Source organism: Mixophyes fleayi (genome assembly GCF_038048845.1).
Source record: "Mixophyes fleayi isolate aMixFle1 chromosome 3 unlocalized genomic scaffold, aMixFle1.hap1 SUPER_3_unloc_1, whole genome shotgun sequence".
Lineage (NCBI taxonomy): Eukaryota > Metazoa > Chordata > Amphibia > Anura > Limnodynastidae > Mixophyes > Mixophyes fleayi.
The window spans coordinates 105,001-120,000 of record NW_027445885.1 but is presented as its reverse complement, the minus strand read 5'-3'; the positions used below and the strand labels follow the sequence as shown (position 1 = coordinate 120,000).

At 46.3% G+C, this 15,000-nt stretch overlaps 21 non-coding genes and 45 pseudogenes across 21 annotated transcripts; all 66 read right to left on the bottom strand.

Moving 5' to 3' along the window:
- Positions 1–115, bottom strand: part of LOC142109799 (5S ribosomal RNA) — a 119-nt pseudogene extending 4 nt beyond the window's left edge.
- An 81-nt stretch (positions 116–196) lies between these two features.
- On the bottom strand, positions 197–315 carry LOC142110360 (5S ribosomal RNA). Its single transcript, XR_012680518.1, has one exon. It is a non-coding gene; the product is annotated as a 5S ribosomal RNA (ribosomal RNA).
- Positions 316–396: 81 nt separating this feature from the next.
- LOC142110622 (5S ribosomal RNA) lies at positions 397–515 on the bottom strand. Its single transcript, XR_012680563.1, has one exon. It is a non-coding gene; the product is annotated as a 5S ribosomal RNA (ribosomal RNA).
- An 80-nt stretch (positions 516–595) lies between these two features.
- Positions 596–714, bottom strand: LOC142109809 (5S ribosomal RNA; annotated as a pseudogene).
- Positions 715–795: 81 nt separating this feature from the next.
- LOC142110683 (5S ribosomal RNA) lies at positions 796–914 on the bottom strand. Its single transcript, XR_012680623.1, has one exon. It is a non-coding gene; the product is annotated as a 5S ribosomal RNA (ribosomal RNA).
- An 80-nt stretch (positions 915–994) lies between these two features.
- Positions 995–1,113, bottom strand: LOC142109686 (5S ribosomal RNA; annotated as a pseudogene).
- An 81-nt stretch (positions 1,114–1,194) lies between these two features.
- LOC142110872 (5S ribosomal RNA) lies at positions 1,195–1,313 on the bottom strand. The gene has a single exon (XR_012680804.1). It is a non-coding gene; the product is annotated as a 5S ribosomal RNA (ribosomal RNA).
- Positions 1,314–1,394: 81 nt separating this feature from the next.
- On the bottom strand, positions 1,395–1,513 carry LOC142109815 (5S ribosomal RNA; annotated as a pseudogene).
- An 80-nt stretch (positions 1,514–1,593) lies between these two features.
- LOC142109938 (5S ribosomal RNA) lies at positions 1,594–1,712 on the bottom strand (annotated as a pseudogene).
- Positions 1,713–1,793: 81 nt separating this feature from the next.
- On the bottom strand, positions 1,794–1,912 carry LOC142110372 (5S ribosomal RNA). The gene has a single exon (XR_012680519.1). It is a non-coding gene; the product is annotated as a 5S ribosomal RNA (ribosomal RNA).
- Positions 1,913–1,993: 81 nt separating this feature from the next.
- Positions 1,994–2,112, bottom strand: LOC142110155 (5S ribosomal RNA; annotated as a pseudogene).
- Positions 2,113–2,192: 80 nt separating this feature from the next.
- LOC142110767 (5S ribosomal RNA) lies at positions 2,193–2,311 on the bottom strand. The gene has a single exon (XR_012680703.1). It is a non-coding gene; the product is annotated as a 5S ribosomal RNA (ribosomal RNA).
- Positions 2,312–2,392: 81 nt separating this feature from the next.
- On the bottom strand, positions 2,393–2,511 carry LOC142110860 (5S ribosomal RNA). Its single transcript, XR_012680793.1, has one exon. It is a non-coding gene; the product is annotated as a 5S ribosomal RNA (ribosomal RNA).
- An 81-nt stretch (positions 2,512–2,592) lies between these two features.
- Positions 2,593–2,711, bottom strand: LOC142110708 (5S ribosomal RNA). The gene has a single exon (XR_012680647.1). It is a non-coding gene; the product is annotated as a 5S ribosomal RNA (ribosomal RNA).
- Positions 2,712–2,791: 80 nt separating this feature from the next.
- Positions 2,792–2,900, bottom strand: LOC142110523 (5S ribosomal RNA; annotated as a pseudogene).
- Positions 2,901–2,981: 81 nt separating this feature from the next.
- Positions 2,982–3,100, bottom strand: LOC142110306 (5S ribosomal RNA; annotated as a pseudogene).
- Positions 3,101–3,180: 80 nt separating this feature from the next.
- On the bottom strand, positions 3,181–3,299 carry LOC142110644 (5S ribosomal RNA). The gene has a single exon (XR_012680584.1). It is a non-coding gene; the product is annotated as a 5S ribosomal RNA (ribosomal RNA).
- Positions 3,300–3,380: 81 nt separating this feature from the next.
- Positions 3,381–3,499, bottom strand: LOC142110707 (5S ribosomal RNA). Its single transcript, XR_012680646.1, has one exon. It is a non-coding gene; the product is annotated as a 5S ribosomal RNA (ribosomal RNA).
- Positions 3,500–3,579: 80 nt separating this feature from the next.
- On the bottom strand, positions 3,580–3,698 carry LOC142109811 (5S ribosomal RNA; annotated as a pseudogene).
- An 81-nt stretch (positions 3,699–3,779) lies between these two features.
- On the bottom strand, positions 3,780–3,898 carry LOC142110324 (5S ribosomal RNA). Its single transcript, XR_012680512.1, has one exon. It is a non-coding gene; the product is annotated as a 5S ribosomal RNA (ribosomal RNA).
- Positions 3,899–3,979: 81 nt separating this feature from the next.
- On the bottom strand, positions 3,980–4,098 carry LOC142109906 (5S ribosomal RNA; annotated as a pseudogene).
- Positions 4,099–4,177: 79 nt separating this feature from the next.
- On the bottom strand, positions 4,178–4,296 carry LOC142110395 (5S ribosomal RNA; annotated as a pseudogene).
- An 83-nt stretch (positions 4,297–4,379) lies between these two features.
- LOC142110501 (5S ribosomal RNA) lies at positions 4,380–4,500 on the bottom strand (annotated as a pseudogene).
- An 80-nt stretch (positions 4,501–4,580) lies between these two features.
- Positions 4,581–4,699, bottom strand: LOC142110211 (5S ribosomal RNA; annotated as a pseudogene).
- A 79-nt stretch (positions 4,700–4,778) lies between these two features.
- On the bottom strand, positions 4,779–4,897 carry LOC142110755 (5S ribosomal RNA). Its single transcript, XR_012680692.1, has one exon. It is a non-coding gene; the product is annotated as a 5S ribosomal RNA (ribosomal RNA).
- A 238-nt stretch (positions 4,898–5,135) lies between these two features.
- Positions 5,136–5,253, bottom strand: LOC142110478 (5S ribosomal RNA; annotated as a pseudogene).
- An 81-nt stretch (positions 5,254–5,334) lies between these two features.
- On the bottom strand, positions 5,335–5,453 carry LOC142110427 (5S ribosomal RNA; annotated as a pseudogene).
- An 80-nt stretch (positions 5,454–5,533) lies between these two features.
- Positions 5,534–5,652, bottom strand: LOC142110370 (5S ribosomal RNA; annotated as a pseudogene).
- Positions 5,653–5,733: 81 nt separating this feature from the next.
- LOC142110520 (5S ribosomal RNA) lies at positions 5,734–5,852 on the bottom strand (annotated as a pseudogene).
- Positions 5,853–5,933: 81 nt separating this feature from the next.
- Positions 5,934–6,052, bottom strand: LOC142109982 (5S ribosomal RNA; annotated as a pseudogene).
- Positions 6,053–6,336: 284 nt separating this feature from the next.
- LOC142110033 (5S ribosomal RNA) lies at positions 6,337–6,455 on the bottom strand (annotated as a pseudogene).
- An 81-nt stretch (positions 6,456–6,536) lies between these two features.
- Positions 6,537–6,655, bottom strand: LOC142110180 (5S ribosomal RNA; annotated as a pseudogene).
- Positions 6,656–6,734: 79 nt separating this feature from the next.
- Positions 6,735–6,853, bottom strand: LOC142110828 (5S ribosomal RNA). The gene has a single exon (XR_012680763.1). It is a non-coding gene; the product is annotated as a 5S ribosomal RNA (ribosomal RNA).
- Positions 6,854–6,934: 81 nt separating this feature from the next.
- On the bottom strand, positions 6,935–7,053 carry LOC142109895 (5S ribosomal RNA; annotated as a pseudogene).
- A 79-nt stretch (positions 7,054–7,132) lies between these two features.
- LOC142110446 (5S ribosomal RNA) lies at positions 7,133–7,251 on the bottom strand (annotated as a pseudogene).
- An 81-nt stretch (positions 7,252–7,332) lies between these two features.
- LOC142109980 (5S ribosomal RNA) lies at positions 7,333–7,451 on the bottom strand (annotated as a pseudogene).
- A 283-nt stretch (positions 7,452–7,734) lies between these two features.
- On the bottom strand, positions 7,735–7,853 carry LOC142110032 (5S ribosomal RNA; annotated as a pseudogene).
- An 81-nt stretch (positions 7,854–7,934) lies between these two features.
- On the bottom strand, positions 7,935–8,053 carry LOC142110330 (5S ribosomal RNA; annotated as a pseudogene).
- Positions 8,054–8,132: 79 nt separating this feature from the next.
- On the bottom strand, positions 8,133–8,251 carry LOC142110827 (5S ribosomal RNA). Its single transcript, XR_012680762.1, has one exon. It is a non-coding gene; the product is annotated as a 5S ribosomal RNA (ribosomal RNA).
- Positions 8,252–8,332: 81 nt separating this feature from the next.
- Positions 8,333–8,451, bottom strand: LOC142109894 (5S ribosomal RNA; annotated as a pseudogene).
- A 79-nt stretch (positions 8,452–8,530) lies between these two features.
- Positions 8,531–8,649, bottom strand: LOC142110796 (5S ribosomal RNA). The gene has a single exon (XR_012680732.1). It is a non-coding gene; the product is annotated as a 5S ribosomal RNA (ribosomal RNA).
- A 271-nt stretch (positions 8,650–8,920) lies between these two features.
- On the bottom strand, positions 8,921–9,039 carry LOC142110578 (5S ribosomal RNA; annotated as a pseudogene).
- Positions 9,040–9,118: 79 nt separating this feature from the next.
- On the bottom strand, positions 9,119–9,237 carry LOC142109731 (5S ribosomal RNA; annotated as a pseudogene).
- Positions 9,238–9,318: 81 nt separating this feature from the next.
- LOC142110955 (5S ribosomal RNA) lies at positions 9,319–9,437 on the bottom strand. The gene has a single exon (XR_012680883.1). It is a non-coding gene; the product is annotated as a 5S ribosomal RNA (ribosomal RNA).
- An 81-nt stretch (positions 9,438–9,518) lies between these two features.
- LOC142109911 (5S ribosomal RNA) lies at positions 9,519–9,637 on the bottom strand (annotated as a pseudogene).
- An 80-nt stretch (positions 9,638–9,717) lies between these two features.
- LOC142110599 (5S ribosomal RNA) lies at positions 9,718–9,836 on the bottom strand. The gene has a single exon (XR_012680542.1). It is a non-coding gene; the product is annotated as a 5S ribosomal RNA (ribosomal RNA).
- A 272-nt stretch (positions 9,837–10,108) lies between these two features.
- On the bottom strand, positions 10,109–10,227 carry LOC142110175 (5S ribosomal RNA; annotated as a pseudogene).
- Positions 10,228–10,307: 80 nt separating this feature from the next.
- Positions 10,308–10,426, bottom strand: LOC142109706 (5S ribosomal RNA; annotated as a pseudogene).
- A 238-nt stretch (positions 10,427–10,664) lies between these two features.
- LOC142110477 (5S ribosomal RNA) lies at positions 10,665–10,782 on the bottom strand (annotated as a pseudogene).
- An 81-nt stretch (positions 10,783–10,863) lies between these two features.
- Positions 10,864–10,982, bottom strand: LOC142110426 (5S ribosomal RNA; annotated as a pseudogene).
- Positions 10,983–11,062: 80 nt separating this feature from the next.
- Positions 11,063–11,181, bottom strand: LOC142110368 (5S ribosomal RNA; annotated as a pseudogene).
- Positions 11,182–11,261: 80 nt separating this feature from the next.
- LOC142110445 (5S ribosomal RNA) lies at positions 11,262–11,380 on the bottom strand (annotated as a pseudogene).
- Positions 11,381–11,461: 81 nt separating this feature from the next.
- LOC142109764 (5S ribosomal RNA) lies at positions 11,462–11,580 on the bottom strand (annotated as a pseudogene).
- An 81-nt stretch (positions 11,581–11,661) lies between these two features.
- On the bottom strand, positions 11,662–11,780 carry LOC142110537 (5S ribosomal RNA; annotated as a pseudogene).
- Positions 11,781–11,860: 80 nt separating this feature from the next.
- On the bottom strand, positions 11,861–11,979 carry LOC142110468 (5S ribosomal RNA; annotated as a pseudogene).
- An 81-nt stretch (positions 11,980–12,060) lies between these two features.
- Positions 12,061–12,179, bottom strand: LOC142110354 (5S ribosomal RNA; annotated as a pseudogene).
- Positions 12,180–12,249: 70 nt separating this feature from the next.
- On the bottom strand, positions 12,250–12,368 carry LOC142110005 (5S ribosomal RNA; annotated as a pseudogene).
- An 81-nt stretch (positions 12,369–12,449) lies between these two features.
- On the bottom strand, positions 12,450–12,568 carry LOC142109893 (5S ribosomal RNA; annotated as a pseudogene).
- Positions 12,569–12,647: 79 nt separating this feature from the next.
- Positions 12,648–12,766, bottom strand: LOC142109690 (5S ribosomal RNA; annotated as a pseudogene).
- Positions 12,767–13,235: 469 nt separating this feature from the next.
- Positions 13,236–13,354, bottom strand: LOC142109730 (5S ribosomal RNA; annotated as a pseudogene).
- An 81-nt stretch (positions 13,355–13,435) lies between these two features.
- On the bottom strand, positions 13,436–13,554 carry LOC142110929 (5S ribosomal RNA). Its single transcript, XR_012680858.1, has one exon. It is a non-coding gene; the product is annotated as a 5S ribosomal RNA (ribosomal RNA).
- An 80-nt stretch (positions 13,555–13,634) lies between these two features.
- Positions 13,635–13,753, bottom strand: LOC142109711 (5S ribosomal RNA; annotated as a pseudogene).
- A 272-nt stretch (positions 13,754–14,025) lies between these two features.
- On the bottom strand, positions 14,026–14,144 carry LOC142110706 (5S ribosomal RNA). Its single transcript, XR_012680645.1, has one exon. It is a non-coding gene; the product is annotated as a 5S ribosomal RNA (ribosomal RNA).
- Positions 14,145–14,225: 81 nt separating this feature from the next.
- On the bottom strand, positions 14,226–14,344 carry LOC142110833 (5S ribosomal RNA). The gene has a single exon (XR_012680768.1). It is a non-coding gene; the product is annotated as a 5S ribosomal RNA (ribosomal RNA).
- Positions 14,345–14,425: 81 nt separating this feature from the next.
- Positions 14,426–14,544, bottom strand: LOC142109910 (5S ribosomal RNA; annotated as a pseudogene).
- Positions 14,545–14,611: 67 nt separating this feature from the next.
- On the bottom strand, positions 14,612–14,730 carry LOC142110593 (5S ribosomal RNA). The gene has a single exon (XR_012680541.1). It is a non-coding gene; the product is annotated as a 5S ribosomal RNA (ribosomal RNA).
- Between the last annotated feature and the right edge of the window lie 270 nt (positions 14,731–15,000).

The window sequence follows — 15,000 nt, the reverse complement described above, 5'->3', positions numbered from 1 at the left end:
TACAGCACCTGGTATTTCCAGGTGGTCTCCCATCCAAGTACTAACCAGGCTCAGCCCTGCTTAGCTTCCAAGATCAGACGAGATTGGGCTTGTTCAGGGTGGTGTGGCTGTAGGTGTTGATTTCCTATTGACCTACATCTCTTATACATCTAGAAACCAGCATTGAAGGTAGCCGGAACAAGAGAGAAGAAAAAAAGGCCTACAGCACCTGGTATTCCCAGGTGGTCTCCCATCCAAGTACTAACCAGGCCCGTCCCTGCTTAGCTTCCAAGATCAGATGAGATTGGGCTTGTTCAGGGTGGTGTGGCTGCAGGTATTGTTTTCCTATTGACCTACATCTCTTATACATCTAGAAAACAGCATTGAAGGAAGCCGGAACAAGAGAGAAGAAAAAAAGGCCTACAGCACCTGGTATTCCCAGGTGGTCTCCCATCCAAGTACTAACCAGGCCCAGCTCTGCTTAGCTTCCAAGATCAGACGAGATTGGGCTTGTTCAGGGTGGTGTGGCTGTAGGTATTGTTTGCCTATTGACCTACATCTCTTATACATCTGAAAACCAGCATTGAAGGAGGCCGGAACAAGAGAGAAAAAAAAAAGCCTACAGCACCTCGTATTTCCAGGTGGTCTCCCATCAAAGTACTAACCAGGCCCAGCCCTGCTTAGCTTCCAAGATCAGACGAGATTGGGCTTGTTCAGGGTGGTGTGGCTGTAGGTATTGTTTTCCTATTGACCTACATCTCTTATACATCTAGAAACCAGCATTGAAGGAAGCCGGAACAAGAGAGAAGAAAAAAAGGCCTACAGCACCTGGTATTCCCAGGTGGTCTCCCATCCAAGTACTAACCAGGCCCGGCTCTGCTTAGCTTCCAAGATCTGACGAGATTGGGCTTGTTCAGGGTGGTGTGGCTGTAGGTATTGGTTTCCTATTGACCTACATCTCTTATACATCTCAAAACCAGCATTGAAGGAGGCCGGAACAAGAGAGAAAAAAAAAAGCCTACATCACCTGGTATTTCCAGGTGGTCTCCCATCCAAGTACTAACCAGGCCCAGCCCTGCTTAGCTTCCAAGATCAGACGAGATTGGGCTTGTTCAGGGTGGTGTGGCTGTAGGTATTGATTTCCTATTGACCTACATCTCTTATACATCTAGAAACCAGCATTGAAGGAAGCCGGAACAAGAGAGAAGAAAAAAAGGCCTACAGCACCTGGTATTCCCAGGTGGTCTCCCATCCAAGTACTAACCAGGCCCGTCCCTGCTTAGCTTCCAAGATCAGATGAGATTGGGCTTGTTCAGGGTGGTGTGGCTGTAGGTATTGTTTTCCTATTGACCTACATCTCTTATACATCTAGAAACCAGCATTGAAGGAAGCCGGAACAAGAGAGAAGAAAAAAAGGCCTACAGCACCTGGTATTCCCAGGTGGTCTCCCATCCAAGTACTAACCAGGCCTGGCTCTGCTTAGTTTCCAAGATCAGACGAGATTGGGCTTGTTCAGGGTGGTGTGGCTGTAGGTATTGGTTTCCTATTAACCTACATCTCTTATACATCTCAAAACCAGCATTGAAGGAGGCCGGAACAAGAGAGAAAAAAAAAAGCCTACAGCACCTGGTATTTCCAGGTGGTCTCCCATCCAAGTACTAACCAGGCCCAGTCCTGCTTAGCTTCCAAGAACAGACGAGATTGGGCTTGTTCAGGGTGGTGTGGCTGTAGGTATTGTTTTCCTATTGACCTACATCTCTTATACATCTAGAAACTAGCATTGAAGGAAGCCGGAACAAGAGAGAAGAAAAAAAGCCCTACAGCACCTGGTATTCCCAGGTGGTCTCCCATCCAAGTACTAACCAGGCCCGTCCCTGCTTAGCTTCCAAGATCAGACGAGATTGGGCTTGTTCAGGGTGGTGTGGCTGTAGGTATTGTTTTCCTATTGACCTACATCTCTTATACATCTAGAAACCAGCATTGAAGGAAGCCGGAACAAGAGAGAAGAAAAAAAGGCCTACAGCACCTGGTATTCCCAGGTGGTCTCCCATCCAAGTACTAACCAGACCCGGCTCTGCTTAGCTTCCAAGATCAGACGAGATTGGGCTTGTTCAGGTTGGTGGGGCTGTAGGTATTGGCTTTAAAAATGACCTACATCTCTTATACATCTCAAAACCAGCATTGAAGGAGGCCGGAACAAGAGAGAAAAAAAATGCCTACAGCACCTGGTATTTCCAGGTGGTCTCCCATCCAAGTACTAACCAGGCCCAGCCCTGCTTAGCTTCCAAGATCAGACGAGATTGGGCTTGTTCAGGGTGGTGTGGCTGTAGGTATTGATTTCCTATTGACCTACATCTCTTATACATCTAGAAACCAGCATTGAAGGTAGCCGGAACAAGAGAGAAGAAAAAAAGGCCTACAGCACCTGGTATTCCCAGGTGGTCTCCCATCCAAGTACTAACCAGGCCCGTCCCTGCTTAGCTTCCAAGATCAGATGAGATTGGGCTTGTTCAGGGTGGTGTGGCTGTAGGTATTGTTTTCCTATTGACCTACATCTCTTATACATCTAGAAACCAGCATTGAAGGAAGCCGGAACAAGAGAGAAGAAAAAAAGGCCTACAGCACCTGGTATTCCCAGGTGGTCTCCCATCCAAGTACTAACCAGGCCCGGCTCTGCTTAGCTTCCAAGATCAGACGAGATTGGGCTTGTTCAGGGTGGTGTGGCTGTAGGTATTGGTTTCCTATTGACCTACATCTCTTATACATCTCAAAACCAGCATTGAAGGAGGCCGGAACAAGAGAGAAAAAAAAAAGCCTACAGCACCTGGTATTTCCAGGTGGTCTCCCATCCAAGTACTAACCAGGCCCAGCCCTGATTAGCTTCCAAGATCAGGCTTGTTCAGGGTGGTGTGGCTGTAGGTATTGGTTTCCTTTTGACCTACATCTCTTATACATCTCAAAACCAGCATTGAAGGAAGCCGGAACAAGAGAGAAAAAAAAAAAGCCTACAGCACCTGGTATTCCCAGGTGGTCTCCCATCCAAGTACTAACCAGGCCTGACCCTGCTTAGCTTCCAAGATCAAACAAGATTGGGCTTGTTTAGAGATGTGTAGCTGTAGGTTTTGGTTTCCTATTGACCTACATCTCTTATAATCTCAAAACCAGCATTGAAGGAAGCCGGAACAAGAGAGAAAAAAAAAAGGCCTACAGCACCTGGTATTCCCAGGTGGTCTCCCATCCAAGTACTAACCAGGTCCGTCCCTGCTTAGCTTCCAAGATCAGACGAGATTGGGCTTGTTCAGGGTGGTGTGGCTGTAGGTATTGTTTTCCTATTGACCTACATCTCTTATACATCTAAAAACCAGCATTGAAGGAAGCCGGAACAAGAGAGAAGAAAAAAAGGCCTACAGCACCTGGTATTCCCAGGTGGTCTCCCATCCAAGTACTAACCAGGCCCGGCTCTGCTTAGCTTCCAAGATCAGACGAGATTGGGCTTGTTCAGGGTGGTGTGGCTGTAGGTATTGGTTTCTTATTAACCTACATCTCTTATACATCTCAAAACCAGCATTGAAGTAGGCCGGAACAAGAGAGAAAAAAAAAAGCCTACAGCACCTGGTATTTCCAGGTGGTCTCCCATCCAAGTACTAACCAGGCCCAGTCCTGTTTAGCTTCCAAGATCAGACGAGATTGGGCTTGTTCAGGGTGGTGTGGCTGTAGGTATTGTTATCCTCTTGACCTACATCTCTTATACATCTAGAAACTAGCATTGAAGGAAGCCGGAACAAGAGAGAAGAAAAAAAGTCCTACAGCACCTGGTATTCCCAGGTGGTCTCCCATCCAAGTACTAACCAGGCCCGTCCCTGCTTAGCTTCCAAGATCAGACGAGATTGGGCTTGTTCAGGGTGGTGTGGCTGTAGGTATTGTTTTCCTATTGACCTACATCTCTTATACATCTAGAAACCAGCATTGAAGGAAGCCGGAACAAGAGAGAAGAAAAAAAGGCCTACAGCACCTGGTATTCCCAGGTGGTCTCCCATCCAAGTACTAACCAGACCCGGCTCTGCTTAGCTTCCAAGATCAGACGAGATTGGGCTTGTTCAGGGTGGTGGGGCTGTAGGTATTGGCTTCCTAATGACCTACATCTCTTATACATCTCAAAACCAGCATTGAAGGAGGCCGGAACAAGAGAGAAAAAAAATGCCTACAGCACCTGGTATTTCCAGGTGGTCTCCCATCCAAGTACTAACCAGGCTCAGCCCTGCTTAGCTTCCAAGATCAGACGAGATTGTGCTTGTTCAAGGTGGAGTGGTTGTAGGTATCGGTTTCCTATTGACCTACATCTCTTATACATCTCAAAACCAGCATTGAAGGAAGCCGGAACAAGAGAGATAAAAAAAAAAGGCCTACAGCAGCTGGTATTGCCAGGTGGGTCTCCCATCCAAGTACTAACCAGGCCCGGCCCCTGCTTAGCTTCCAAGATCAGACGAGATTGGGCTTGTTCAGGGTGGTGTGGCTGTAGGTATTGGTTTCCTATTGACCTACATCTCTTATACATCTCAAAACCAGCATTGAAGGAAGCCGGAACAAGAGAGAAAAAAAAAGGCCTACAGCACCTGGTATTCCCAGGTGGTCTCCCATCAAAGTACTAACCAGGTCCGGCCCTGCTTAGCTTCCAAGTTCAAACGAGATTGGGATTGTTCAGAGATGTGTAGCTGTAGTTATTGGTTTTGTATTGACCTACATCTCTTATAATCTCAAAACCAGCATTGAAGGAAGCCGGAACAAGAGAGAAAAAAAAAGGCCTACAGCACCTGGTATTCCCAGGTGGTCTCCCATCCAAGTACTAACCAGGCCTGTCCCTGCTTAGCTTCCAAGATCAGATGAGATTGGGCTTGTTCAGGGTGGTGTGGCTGTAGGTATTGTTTTTGTATTGACCTACATCACTTATACATCTCAAAACCAGCATTGAAGGAGGCCAAAACAAGAGAGAAAAAAAAAGTACTAACCAGGCCTGGACCTGCTTAGCTTTCAAGATCAGAAGAGATTGGGCTTGTTCAGGGTGGTGTGGCTGTAGGTATTGGTTTCCTATTGACCTACATCTCTTATACATCTCAAAACCAGCATTGAAGGAGGCCGGAACAAGAGAGAAAAAAAAAAGCCTACAGCATCTGGTATTTCCAGGTGGTCTCCCATCCAAGTACTAACCAGGCCTGGCCCTGCTTAGCTTCCAAGATCAGACGAGATTGGCTTGTTCAGGGTGGAGTGGCTGTAGGTATTGGTTTCCTATTGACCTACATCTCTTATACATCTCAAAACCAGCATTGAAGGAAGCCGGAACAAGAGAGAAAAAAAAAAGGCCTACAGCACCTGGTATTCCCCGGTGGTCTCCCATCAAAGTACTAATCAGGTACGGCCCTGCTTAGCTTCCAAGATCAAACGAGATTGGGCTTGTTCAGAGATGTGTGGCTGTAGGTATTGGTTAATTATTGACCTACATCTCTTATAATCTCAAAACCAGCATTGAAGGAAGCCGGAACAAGAGAGAAAAAAAAAAGGATTACAGCACCTTGTATTCCCAGGTGGTCTCCTATCCAAATACTAACCAGGCCAAGCCCTGCTTAGCTTCCAAGATCAGATGAGATTGGGTTTATTCAGGGTGGTGTGGCTGTAGGTATTGGGTTCCTAATGAACTACATCTCTTATACATCTCAAAACCAGCATTGAAGGAAGCCAGAACAAGAGAGAAAAAAAAAAGGCATACAGCACCTGGTATTCCCAGGTGGTCTCCCATCCAAGTACTAACCAGGCCTGGCACTGCTTAGCTTCCAAGATCAGACGAGATTGTGCTTGTTCAAAGTGGAGTGGTTGTAGCTATTGGTTTCTTAATGAACTACATCTCTTATACATCTCAAAACCAGCATTGAAGGAAGCCAGAACAAGAGAGAGAAAAAAAAGGCCTACGGCACCTGGTATTCCCAGGTGGTCTCCTATCCAAATACTAACCAGGCCAAGCCCTGCTTAGCTTCCAAGATCAGATGAGATTGGGTTTATTCAGGGTGGTGTGGCTGTAGGTATTGGTTTCCTAATGACCTACATCACTTATACATCTCAAAATAAGCATTGAAGGAAGCCGAAACAAGAGAGGGAAAAAAAAAGGCCTACAGCACCTGGTATTCCCAGGTGGTCTCCCATTCAAGTACTAACTAGGCCCGGCGCTGCTTATCTTGAAAAGATCAGACGAGATTGTGCTTGTTCAAGGTGGAGTGGTTGTAGGTATCGGTTTCCTATTGACCTACATCTCTTATACATCTCAAAACCAGCATTGAAGGAAGCCGGAACAAGAGAGATAAAAAAAAAGGCCTACAGCAGCTGGTATTGCCAGGTGGTCTCCCATCCAAGTACTAACCAGGCCCGGCCCTGCTTAGCTTCCAAGATCAGACGAGATTGGGCTTGTTCAGGGTGGTGTGGCTGTAGGTATTGGTTTCCTATTGACCTACATCTCTTATACATCTCAAAACCAGCATTGAAGGAAGCCGGAAAAGGAGAGAAAAAAAAAAGGCCTACAGCACCTGGTATTCCCAGGTGGTCACCCATCAAAGTACTAACCAGGTCCGGCCCTGCTTAGCTTCCAAGTTCAAACGAGATTGGGATTGTTCAGAGATGTGTAGCTGTAGTTATTGGTTTTGTATTGACCTGCATCTCTTATAATCTCAAAACCAGCATTGAAGGAAGCCGGAACAAGAGAGAAAAAAAAAGGCCTACAGCACCTGGTATTCCCAGGTGGTCTCCCATCCAAGTACTAACCAGGCCCGTCCCTGCTTAGCTTCGAAGATCAGATGAGATTGGGCTTGTTCAGGGTGGTGTGGCTGTAGGTATTGTTTTTGTATTGACCTACATCTCTTATACATCTAGAAACCAGCATTGAAGGAAGCCGGAACAAGAGAGAAGAAAAAAAGGCCTACAGCACCTGGTATTCCCAGGTGGTCTCCCATCCAAGTACTAACCAGGCCCGGCTCTGCTTAGCTTCCAAGATCAAACGAGATTGGGCTTGTTCAGAGATGTGTAGCTGTAGGTATTGGTTTTGTATTGACCTACATCTCTTATAATCTCAAAACCAGCATTGAAGGAAGCCAGAACAAGAGAGAAAAAAAAAGGCATACAGCACCTGGTATTCCCAGGTGGTCTCCCATCCAAGTACTAACCAGGCCTGGCACTGCTTAGCTTCCAAGATCAGACGAGATTGTGCTTGTTCAAAGTGGAGTGGTTGTAGGTATTGGTTTCTTAATGAACTACATCTCTTATACATCTCAAAACCAGCATTGAAGGAAGCCAGAACAAGAGAGAAAAAAAAAAGGCCTACGGCACCTGGTATTCCCAGGTGGTCTCCTATCCAAATACTAACCAGGCCAAGCCCTGCTTAGCTTCCAAGATCAGATGAGATTGGGTTTATTCAGGGTGGTGTGGCTGTAGGTATTGGTTTCCTAATGACCTACATCACTTATACATCTCAAAATAAGCATTGAAGGAAGCCGAAACAAGAGAGGGAAAAAAAAGGCCTACAGCACCTGGTATTCCCAGGTGGTCTCCCATTCAAGTACTAACTAGGCCTGGCGCTGCTTATCTTGAAAAGATCAGACGAGATTGTGCTTGTTCAAGGTGGAGTGGTTGTAGGTATCGGTTTACTATTGACCTACATCTCTTATACATCTCAAAACCAGCATTGAAGGAAGCCGGAACAAGAGAGATAAAAAAAAAGGCCTACAGCAGCTGGTATTGCCAGGTGGTCTCCCATCCAAGTACTAACCAGGCCCGGCCCTGCTTAGCTTCCAAGATCAGACGAGATTGGGCTTGTTCAGGGTGGTGTGGCTGTAGGTATTGGTTTCCTATTGACCTACATCTCTTATACATCTCAAAACCAGCATTGAAGGAAGCCGGAAAAGGAGAGAAAAAAAAAAGGCCTACAGCACCTGGTATTCCCCGGTGGTCTCCCATCAAAGTACTAACCAGGTCCGGCCCTGCTTAGCTTCCAAGTTCAAACGAGATTGGGATTGTTCAGAGATGTGTAGCTGTAGTTATTGGTTTTGTATTGACCTACATCTCTTATAATCTCAAAACCAGCATTGAAGGAAGCCGGAACAAGAGAGAAAAAAAAAGGCCTACAGCACCTGGTATTCCCAGGTGGTCTCCCATCCAAGTACTAACCAGGCCCGTCCCTGCTTAGCTTCGAAGATCAGATGAGATTGGGCTTGTTCAGGGTGGTGTGGCTGTAGGTATTGTTTTTCCATTGACCTACATCTCTTATACATCTAGAAACCAGCATTGAAGGAAGCCGGAACAAGAGAGAAGAAAAAAAGGCCTACAGCACCTGGTATTCCCAGGTGGTCTCCCATCCAAGTACTAACCAGGCCCGGCTCTGCTTAGCTTCCAAGATCAAACGAGATTGGGCTTGTTCAGAGATGTGTAGCTGTAGGTATTGGTTTTGTATTGACCTACATCTCTTATAATCTCAAAACCAGCATTGAAGGAAGCCGGAACAAGAGAGAAAAAAAAAGGCCTACAGCACCTGGTATTCCCAGGTGGTCTCCCATCCAAGTACTAACCAGGCCTGGCCCTGCTTAGCTTCCAAGATCAGATGAGATCGGGCTTGTTCAGGGTGGTGTGGCTGTAGGTATTTTTTTCCTATTGACCTACATCTCTTATACATCTAGAATCCAGCATTGAAGGAAGCCGGAACAAGAGAGAAGAAAAAAAGGCTTACAGCACCTGGTATTCCCAGGTGGTCTCCCATCCAAGTACTAACCAACCCCGGCTCTGCTTAGCTTCCAAGAGCAGGCTTGTTCAGGGTGGTGTGGCTGTATGTATTGGTTTCCTATTGACCTACATCTCTTATACATCTAAAAACCAGCATTGAAAGAAGCCGGAACAAGAGAGAAAAAAAAAAAGCCTACAGCACCTGGTATTCCCAGGTGTTCTCCCATCCAAGTACTAACCAGGCTTGGCCCTGCTTAGCTTCCAAGATCAGACAAGATTGGGCTTGTTTAGAGATGTGTAGCTGTAGGTTTTGGTTTCCTATTGACCTACATCTCTTATTATCTCAAAACCAGCATTGAAGGAAGCCGGAACAAGAGAGAAAAAAAAATGGCCACAGCACCTGGTATTCCCAGGTGGTCTCCCATCCAAGTACTAACCAGGCCCGTCCCTGCTTAGCTTCCAAGATCAGACGAGATTGGGCTTGTTCAGGGTGGTGTGGCTGTAGGTATTGTTTCCCTATTGACCTACATCTCTTATACATCTAGAAACCAGCATTGAAGGAAGCCGGAACAAGAGAGAAGAAAAAAAGGCCTACAGCACCTGGTATTCCCAGGTGGTCTCACAGCCAAGTACTAACCAGGCCCAGCCCTGCTTAGCTTCCAAGATCAGACGAGATTGGGCTTGTTCAGGGTGGTGTGGCTGTAGGTATTGTTTTCCTATTGACCTACATCTCTTATACATCTAGAAACCAGCATTGAAGGAAGCCGGAACAAGAGAGAAGAAAAAAAGGCCTACAGCACCTGGTATTCCCAGGTGGTCTCCCATCCAAGTACTAACCAAGCCTGGCTCTGCTTAGCTTCCAAGATCAGACGAGATTGGGCTTGTTCAGGGTGGTGTGGCTGTAGGTATTGGTTTCCTATTGACCTACATCTCTTATACATCTCAAAACCAGCATTGAAGGAGGCCGGAACAAGAGAGAAAAACAAGAGCCTACAGCACCTGGTATTTCCAGGTGGTCTCCCATCCAAGTACTAACCAGGCCCAGCCCTGCTTAGCTTCCAAGATCAGATGAGATTGGGCTTGTTCAGGGTGGTGTGGCTGTAGGTATTGGTTTACTATTGACCTACATCTCTTATACATCTCAAAACCAGCATTGAAGGAAGTCGGAACAAGAGAGAAAAAAAAAAGGGCCTACAGCACCTGGTATCCCCAGGTGGTCTTGCATCCAAGTACTAACCAGGCCCGGCTCTGCTTAGCTTCCAAGATCAGGCTTGTTCAGGGTGGTGTGGCTGTAGGTATTGGTTTCCTATTGACCTACATCTCTTATACATCTAAAAACCAGCATTGAAGGAAGCCGGAACAAGAGAGAAAAAAAAAAAGCCTACAGCACCTGGTATTCCCAGGTGGTCTCCCATCCAAGTACTAACCAGGCCTGGCCCTGCTTAGCTTCCAAGATCAAACGAGATTGGGCTTGTTTAGAGATGTGTAGCTGTAGGTTTTGGTTTCCTATTGACCTACATCTCTTATAATCTCAAAACCAGCATTGAAGGAAGCCGGAACAAGAGAGAAAAAAAAAAGGCCTACAGCACCTGGTATTCCCAGGTGGTCTCCCATGCAAGTACTAACCAGGCCTGTCCCTGCTTAGCTTCCAAGATCAGACGAGATTGGGCTTGTTCAGGGTGGTGTGGCTGTAGGTATTGTTTTTGTATTGACCTACATCTCTTATACATCTCAAAACCAGCATTGAAGGAGGCCGGAACAAGAGAGAAAAAAAAAGTACTAACCAGGCCTGGACCTGCTTAGCTTTCAAGATCAGAAGAGATTGGGCTTGTTCAGGGTGGTGTGGCTGTAGGTATTGGTTTCCTATTGACCTACATCTCTTATACATCTCAAAACCAGCATTGAAGGAGGCCGGAACAAGAGAGAAAAAAAAAAGCCTACAGCATCTGGTATTTCCAGGTGGTCTCCCATCCAAGTACTAACCAGGCCTGGCCCTGCTTAGCTTCCAAGATCAGACGAGATTGGCTTGTTCAGGGTGGAGTGGCTGTAGGTATTGGTTTCCTATTGACCTACATCTCTTATACATCTCAAAACCAGCATTGAAGGAAGCCGGAACAAGAGAGAAAAAAAAAAGGCCTACAGCACCTGGTATTCCCCGGTGGTCTCCCATCAAAGTACTAATCAGGTACGGCCCTGCTTAGCTTCCAAGATCAAACGAGATTGGGCTTGTTCAGAGATGTGTGGCTGTAGGTATTGGTTAACTATTGACCTACATCTCTTATAATCTCAAAACCAGCATTGAAGGAAGCCGGAACAAGAGAGAAAAAAAAAGGGATTACAGCACCTTGTATTCCCAGGTGGTCTCCTATCCAAATACTAACCAGGCCAAGCCCTGCTTAGCTTCCAAGATCAGATGAGATTGGGTTTATTCAGGGTGGTGTGGCTGTAGGTATTGGGTTCCTAATGAACTACATCTCTTATACATCTCAAAACCAGCATTGAAGGAAGCCAGAACAAGAGAGAAAAAAAAAGGCATACAGCACCTGGTATTCCCAGGTGGTCTCCCATCCAAGTACTAACCAGGCCTGGCACTGCTTAGCTTCCAAGATCAGACGAGATTGTGCTTGTTCAAAGTGGAGTGGTTGTAGGTATTGGTGTCTTAATGAACTACATCTCTTATACATCTCAAAACCAGCATTGAAGGAAGCCAGAACAAGAGAGAAAAAAAAAAGGCCTACAGCACCTGGTATTCCCAGGTGGTCTCCTATCCAAATACTAACCAGGCCAAGCCCTGCTTAGCTTCCAAGATCAGATGAGATTGGGTTTATTCAGGGTGGTGTGGCTGTAGGTATTGTTTTCCTAATGACCTACATCACTTATACATCTCAAAATAAGCATTGAAGGAAGCCGGAACAAGAGAGGAAAAAAAATGGCCTACAACACCTGGTATTCCTAGGTGGTCTCCCATTCAAGTACTAACTAGGCCCGGTGCTGCTTATCTTTCAAGATCAGACGAGATTGTGCTTGTTCAAGGTGGAGTGGTTGTAGGTATGGTTTCCTATTGACCTACATCTCTTATACATCTTAAAACCAGCATTGAAGGAAGCCGGAACAAGAGAGAAAAAAAAAAGGCCTACAGCACCTGGTATTCCCAGGTGTTCTCCCATCAAAGTACTAACCAGGTCCGGCCCTGCTTAGCTTCCAAGACCAAACGAGATTGGGCTTGTTCAGAGATGTGTAGCTGTAGGTATTGGGTCCTATTGACCTGCATCTCTTATAATCTCAAAACCAGCATTGAAGGAAGCCGGAACAAGAGAGATAAAAAAAAAAGGCCTACAGCAGCTGGTATTGCCAGGTGGTCTCCCATCCAAGTACTAACCAGGCCCCTCCCTGCTTCGCTTCCAAGATCAGACGAGATTGGGCTTGTTCAGGGTGGTGTGGCTGTAGTTATTGGTTTCCTATTGACCTACATCTCAAAACCAGCATTGAAGGAAGCCGGAACAAGAGAGAAAAAAAAAAGGCCTACAGCATCTGGTATTCCCAGGTGGTCTCCCATCAAAGTACTAACCAGGTCCGGCCCTGCTTAGCTTCGAAGATCAGATGAGATTGGGCTTGTTCAGGGTGGTGTGGCTGTAGGTATTGTTTTTCCCTTGACCTACATCTCTTATACATCTAGAAACCAGCATTGAAGGAAGCCGGAACAAGAGAGAAGAAAAAAAGGCCTACAGCACCTGGTATTCCCAGGTGGTCTCCCATCCAAGTACTAACCAGGCCCGGCTCTGCTTAGCTTCCAAGATCAAACGAGATTGGGCTTGTTCAGAGATGTGTAGCTGTAGGTATTGGTTTTGTATTGACCTACATCTCTTATAATCTCAAAACCAGCATTGAAGGAAGCCGGAACAAGAGAGAAAAAAAAAGGCCTACAGCACCTGGTATTCCCAGGTGGTCTCCCATCCAAGTACTAACCAGGCCTGGCCCTGCTTAGCTTCCAAGATCAGATGAGATCGGGCTTGTTCAGGGTGGTGTGGTTGTAGGTATTTTTTTCCTATTGACCTACATCTCTTATACATCTAGAATCCAGCATTGAAGGAAGCCGGAACAAGAGAGAAGAAAAAAAGGCTTACAGCACCTGGTACTCCCAGGTGGTCTCCCATCCAAGTACTAACCAACCCCGGCTCTGCTTAGCTTCCAAGAGCAGGCTTGTTCAGGGTGGTGTGGCTGTATGTATTGGTCTCCTATTGACCTACATCTCTTATACATCTAAAAACCAGCATTGAAGGAAGCCGGAACAAGAGAGAAAAAAAAAAAGCCTACAGCACCTGGTATTCCCAGGTGTTCTCCCATCCAAGTACTAACCAGGTTTGGCCCTGCTTAGCTTCCAAGATCAGACAAGATTGGGCTTGTTTAGAGATGTGTAGCTGTAGGTTTTGGTTTCCTATTGACCTACATCTCTTATTATCTCAAAACCAGCATTGAAGGAAGCCGGAACAAGAGAGAAAAAAAAATGGCCACAGCACCTGGTATTCCCAGGTGGTCTCCCATCCAAGTACTAACCAGGCCCGTCCCTGCTTAGCTTCCAAGATCAGACGAGATTGGGCTTGTTCAGGGTGGTGTGGCTGTAGGTATTGTTTCCCTATTGACCTACATCTCTTATACATCTAGAAACCAGCATTGAAGGAAGCCGGAACAAGAGAGAAGAAAAAAAGGCCTACAGAACCTGGTATTCCCAGGTGGTCTCCCATCCAAGTACTAACCAGGCCCATCCCTGCTTAGCTTTCAAGATCAGATGAGATTGGGCTTGTTCAGGGTGGTGTGGCTGTAGGTATTGTTTTCCTATTGACCTACATCTCTTATACATCTCAAAACCAGCATTGAAGGAGGCCGGAACAAGAGAGAAAAAAAAAAGCCTACAGCACCTGGTATTTCCAGGTGGTCTCACATCCAAGTACTAACCAGGCCCAGCCCTGCTTAGCTTCCAAGATCAGATGAGATTGGGCTTGTTCAGGGTGGTGTGGCTGTAGGTATTGGTTTCCTATTGACCTACATCTCTTATACATCTCAAAACCAGCATTGAAGGAAGTCGGAACAAGAGAGAAAAAAAAAAGGGCCTACAGCACCTGGAATCCCCAGGTGGTCTCGCATCCAAGTACTAACCAGGCCTGGCTCTGCTTAGCTTCCAAGATCAGGCTTGTTCAGGGTGGTGTGGCTGTAGGTATTGTTTTTCTATTGACCTACATCTCTTATACATCTAGAAAACAGCATTGAAGGAAGCCGGAACAAGAGAGAAGAAAAAAAGGCCTACAGCACCTGGTATTCCCAGGTGGTCTCCCATCCAAGTACTAACCAGGCCCGGCTCTGCTTAGCTTCCAAGATCAGACGAGATTGGGCTTGTTCAGGGTGGTGTGGCTGTAGGTATTGTTTTCCTATTGACCTACATCACTTATACATCTAGAAACCAGCATTGAAGGAAGCCGGAACAAGAGAGAAGAAAAAAAGGCCTACAGCACCTGGTATTCCCAGGTGGTCTCACATCCAAGTACTAACCAGGCCCAGCCCTGCTTAGCTTCCAAGATCAGACGAGATTGGGCTTGTTCAGGGTGGTGTGGCTGTAGGTATTGTTTTCCTATTGACCTACATCTCTTATACATCTAGAAACCAGCATTGAAGGAAGCCGGAACAAGAGAGAAGAAAAAAAGGCCTACAGCACCTGGTATTCCCAGGTGGTCTCCCATCCAAGTACTAACCAAGCCTGGCTCTGCTTAGCTTCCAAGATCAGACGAGATTGGGCTTGTTCAGGGTGGTGTGGCTGTAGGTATTGGTTTCCTATTGACCTACATCTCTTATACATCTCAAAACCAGCATTGAAGGAGGCTGGAACAAGAGCCTACAGCACCTGGTATTTCCAGGTGGTCTCCCATCCAAGTACTAACCAGGCCCAGCCCTGCTTAGCTTCCAAGATCAGATGAGATTGGGCTTGTTCAGGGTGGTGTGGCTGTAGGTATTGGTTTACTATTGACCTACATCTCTTATACATCTCAAAACCAGCATTGAAGGAAGTCGGAACAAGAGAGAAAAAAAAAAGGGCCTACAGCACCTGGTATCCCCAGGTGGTCTTGCATCCAAGTACTAACCAGGCCCGGCTCTGCTTAGCTTCCAAGATCAGGCTTGTTCAGGGTGGTGTGGCTGTAGGTATTGGTTTCCTATTGACCTACATCTCTTATACATCTAAAAACCAGCATTGAAGGAAGCCGGAACAAGAGAGAAAAAAAA